The sequence below is a fragment of the Jaculus jaculus genome, chromosome 8 (genome assembly GCF_020740685.1).
Source record: "Jaculus jaculus isolate mJacJac1 chromosome 8, mJacJac1.mat.Y.cur, whole genome shotgun sequence".
In the NCBI taxonomy this organism is placed as follows: domain Eukaryota; kingdom Metazoa; phylum Chordata; class Mammalia; order Rodentia; family Dipodidae; genus Jaculus; species Jaculus jaculus.
In genome coordinates this window covers 79,134,832-79,139,709 of record NC_059109.1, presented here as the reverse complement: position 1 = coordinate 79,139,709, position 4,878 = coordinate 79,134,832, and the positions used below count along the sequence as shown (strand labels likewise).

General features: G+C 38.7%; 1 pseudogene; it reads left to right on the top strand.

Moving 5' to 3' along the window:
• The window catches only part of LOC105943609, a 15,809-nt pseudogene extending 14,399 nt beyond the window's left edge, over nucleotides 1-1,410 (top strand).
• Nucleotides 1,411-4,878: the final 3,468 nt, after the last annotated feature.

The following is a 4,878-nucleotide window of genomic DNA, read 5'->3' as shown; positions in this document are numbered from 1 at the left end:
GTCTCTCTGCCATCTGGTTTGGTACCTGGAGAGTGAACTCCAACTACGTAAAGAAGTAGAGGCAAGACAGCAACTAGAACAAGTGTTAGGTGATCATCAAGAGCTCATTGATGTTCTGGCTGCTGAAATTCTTCTCAGAGAAGAAAACAGTACCACACAGGCAAGACTTCAGCAGTACATGGTCACAACAGATGAGCAGCTTATATCACTCACATATGCCATTAAGAACTATATTGTGATAAATAACTCCACATAAGAAAGACAGGCATCAGAAACAATAGCTATAGATAGAAAAGTCATGAATATTGCTGATGGTCCTATCAAAAGCATGAATGTCTCTGTGCCATTGATGTTCAAAGGGGAAGTGTGTATTTCCCACAGGAAGATTTGCTTGCTAAAGTATCTCAAGTGCCAAGCCCTCCAGATAGCTTGAATCTGGCCAGTAATCTTCTAGCATGTATTTTTGAGCCAGCTCTGTTGTTGCCCAAGGAAAAAGAGTAAGTCAGAATTCTCTCCTCAGCAGGATGCACTGAACGCCCTGCTCCATGAGTTCCTCCAACTGTGGAAATAATTGAGAAGGAACAAAACTGGGAAAACGTCCTTACCTCTTGACACAGACATTCAGAATTCAAGTGAAGAGAATCGTCTCTTCACTCAGAGATGGTAAGTATCTCACATGGGAGAAGATTTTAAAAACAGAACTCAGGCACCATTTGTTAACTTCTCACAGCACCCTTGCAGCTCTCAGACCACTTTCAGTGATCAAGAAGTCCTGTAGTCACAGAAGAGCCCCCAGTACTGGGAGATGGGCAGCAGCTTAGAACAAGTGAAGCATTGGTACAGAGAAATGGCATAATGGCCTGAATTGCTGAGTTGACCCTGCAGAATTCAGCTATTAAGACACATCTGAATAATATTACTATGGGAGAACAAGGGGATGGACTAAGAGAGCTGAGCAAATGGGACAGTTCCAGTGACTTGACTGCTATTTTTCCAGAAGCTCAGTCTCTAGCACCCAGCATGGAGGAATGGATTGCAGAACTGAATCGACAGAGCATGGAAGCTCCAGAGAAACTCCTTCAGTTGATTGAGCAGCAGAAGCTTATTGGTTTGAATCTCTCCTCTTTACCAGTGTCCCCTGTTCAGTTGCCCCTCAGAGCAGGGATCAAAGAACAGAGAACCATTGAGGTGTCTATTCCTCCAGCAGAAGCTCCAGGAAGCTCCAAATGCTATTCTGTTTTTCCTGTCAGTGGAGCAAACTCTCAAAGATCTTCAAGAGCCACTAATAATTCTTTTTCTCCACTAAATGCCACCTCAGGAAGCAGGCAATTGACACCTGTTAATCCAAAGACAGAGGTTGAGAAACAAAATGAAGAAGGCTGTTTCAACCTTTCTACTCACATGTCCTAAGTGAGGCTGATGCTATGTTTTCTGGAGTTTTTTCAGGAAGTTTTCCTTGACCTTTCTTTTGCTTTTTGCTGCTCTTCTTTTCAAGTTTTGGCATTCTTCTGCAGATAAAATCAACAAACATCCTATTAATCTTTACTAATGGAAATGAGAAAAAGAATACTTATTTTACTATTTTGTCTTTTCAAATAAATTTTCAACAGTTAAGCTATAAATTCTCTGTAAATAAAATTTTGACTGTAGAGAAATTAAAGTTTTATTTTCTAGTAACTTCTTATATTTTTAGCAATATATTTTTACTTTTGTCATTTTGTCATTCAGGTTTTTGTTGTTTAATGCATCTTAAATGTTCATTAATTCATGTTTTCCTGAAGAATGAAGTTGCTTTACATAAAATTTTTAGAATAAAATTTCTCTGTGTGATTAAAATCTAGCGTTCAATAAATGTAATACCTACCTTTGGTTTCTTTTCTAGTAAGAAGTTACTGCTATCTATAACCTTATTCAAATAGAATGTATAACTTTAAAAAACCAGGAATGAGGCTGTGCATGAAGTTTCGCACCTGTCATCACAGTACTTACAAGCCTGAGACAGGATCTCTAGTTTCAGTCAGCCTGGAATACATAGTGAGCTACAGAACAACCTGAGCTACCTAAATAAATACTGCCTCCAAAGGGACCCTGGCAGGGGTCAGAGAGATGTTACATGGAAATGTTTATTTATTTTGCTTAAGCAGTGAAGAATTATATGTTTTATAAAATTGTTGTTATTTTTACATGTGAAAATGGTAATATACATCAAAGAAATAATGATCATGAAGTTCAAATGTCAAAAAGAAGCTAAAAGTATGTACATTTATGAACATGTGCTTATAAGACCTTTTCTAAAAATATCAAAACATTCACACACATTCACTTTAAGTTTTATACCAAAACACATATTAAAAGCAAAAATAAAAACAGCAAAAATTGAAGTTGCCATCAATTTCATATATTTGGAACATTATGTTGTTACTTTTTTGGACAAAACATACAATAACAAACATATAAATATCATGGACATACATGAAACAAATACATAAATTCTAGGTGCAATCCAAGAAAATAAAATTCAATGAAAAAAACTCTTTGAGATGCAAAACTCAGTGACACAGAAGATCAAAGATGAAGCTCGCTAGGGAGATCTATAGCACATAATTATTCCTGCTTGTTTTTTAGAGCTAAAAATAGTATAACAAGGAAATTGAGGTTCTGCAGCTTCCTAGAACTCCAACTTCTGAGCTCATATCTGCAAACTAACCAAAGAATTGCAATTCTAGACTCAAGAGCATGAGTTTTAAAATACCACATTTTATTCAGATTTTACAAAGCAGTGTGGAAAGGGGAAGGCTGGAAGGCAAGGGGAAACAAAATGGGTGGAGAAGTATACATCTGGAGCCCAAAAGCCCATGTAGGGCCATGTGTAGCTCAGGAGTGCATGTGATCAGATAGGAATCTGAGGGGGGAAAAAAGCTTGGAAAGCAAAGAGAAAAGAAAGTTCAAGGAGCTCCTGCCATGTGGGGAGCTGGAGGAGATAAAGAACCCATGCTAAGAGTAAGGGCTAGGGGTATCATCCCAACAGAGGGAAAAAGTCACAGCTGAAAGTTCCCAAGTGATCAGAGAGCCAGAGTCTTCTCTCACTTTGCAAGGGTATTTATAACCTTGGGGTGGTAGACTGTCTTTTGGTTAGGGCTAGGGACTGTTTTAGGAAGAGATTAGCTCCAGGGGCTGAATTTAACCAACCATAGCATTAAATCCTATGAAAGACCTCCTTACCAGGAGGGGTCCTGACTGTAGAAAAACAGTTCTTTGGAGCTAGGCAAGAGATAAGAAAAACTTTCCTGCCCTTTTACCTTCAGGGTCCTGTTCACCCTTACTCTACCTCCCTTCATTTCCCCCTCTCATGAGAAGACACTCTAACTGCTATTAGAGGAAAAGGGGGCCATGGTGTTAGATTGTTAACTATTTCCTGCTGAATAGGGCACAAGGTTGTGGCAGACAGAGTGTCTCTCCAAAAGGGGGAACTTTTTCTAAAGGACCCCAGAAGTGTATTGATACAGTGCAGGAAGATAGTCTTGGAAGAGAATATTGAGGAGAATTAATAAAAATAAGGCACACAGAAATCTGGTCACCTTCAGGGCTCTCTTTCTTGTGGACCTCTAGGACTTGGGGACCTTTTGAGGGAACTCAGGTAGAGATGGATTGTCGCAGGACCATCTGAGCATAAGATGGCTGAGATTTTCTTCCAGAACTGTTCATCAGATGGGACAGTAGTGTCTGACATGGCCAGAACCTGTTTCTGTATGGCTTGTAAAACAGTTGAGATATTAGCATAGTTATCAGAAACATATACATAACATTTAAGTTTGTTACAATGCTTTGTATAATAGCCTTCCAGAGTGTACCTTTTAAAAGTTTGTACTTGGGGGGTCTGGGCCAAAGGTTGGTACCATTAAAGCTGTACAAATACTTATTTGGTTTCAGGACTTGTTTAAGGATATCCTGGTACAAGTTAGAAGAGATTCGCCATTGTTCCCAGTATAAGAAAATCTTTTGAATTAAGCAAACTTTGGTCAGACTCATCTGTCTATCTATAGACCTATCTATCTATCTATCTATCTATCTATCTATCTATCTATCTATCTATTCATTCCAGATTTGAAAATAACCTTTTTGAGATCTATGATTGTTTTTCATTATCATAAAATTAGAACTATTAGAGCTGGAAACAAGTCTTATTTCCCCTCTTAGAAAGCTCTTGTTGTATTACTTAATTTGAGGTATTCCTTTATCTTCAGTTATACATTTCTCTCTTAGTATTCAAGACCAAGCAGATAGCCAAAATTTAATCAAGGATTGATTCTGAAGGTCACTAATAGCTCTTCAAAGGAGACTTTAGGGATTCAGGAATAGTCTTATAGTTTACTGGTGTATTCTGTCTGTTAGGATGAGTCAAGGCTATGCCAAGTAGTTTTCCATTCTTTGCGAAGCTAGGAGGACTGATTTCTCCTCTGTTGTGACTCTCCTGTTTCAGACTGCACACTGATTTTTGTTTGGGTGTCTGTATCTTCCCTGACCAGGAAAACAGGTGATTTACCAGGGGTCCAGTGTAGAAGTGTCCCATCATATCCAGTGGCCTCATGACCTGGGAGCATAGGCCAAAATATTGGCAATTTTGCTCCCATGATTGCAATTGGCTTTGGCTTCTACATGGGTGATCAATACACTTAGAAAGGAAGTTGCATCAATTTGGATGTATGTACATATAAAGCACATTTGATTACTGAAATAGTTTTACTTAAAGAATGGCACAAGAACTTAAAGTCATTTTGTCCAATGTATTTAAATTTTGGTTGTCGGGGCTGGAGAGATGGCTTAGCGGTTAAACGCTTGCCTGTGAAGCCTAAGGACCCCGGTTCGAGGCTCGGTTCC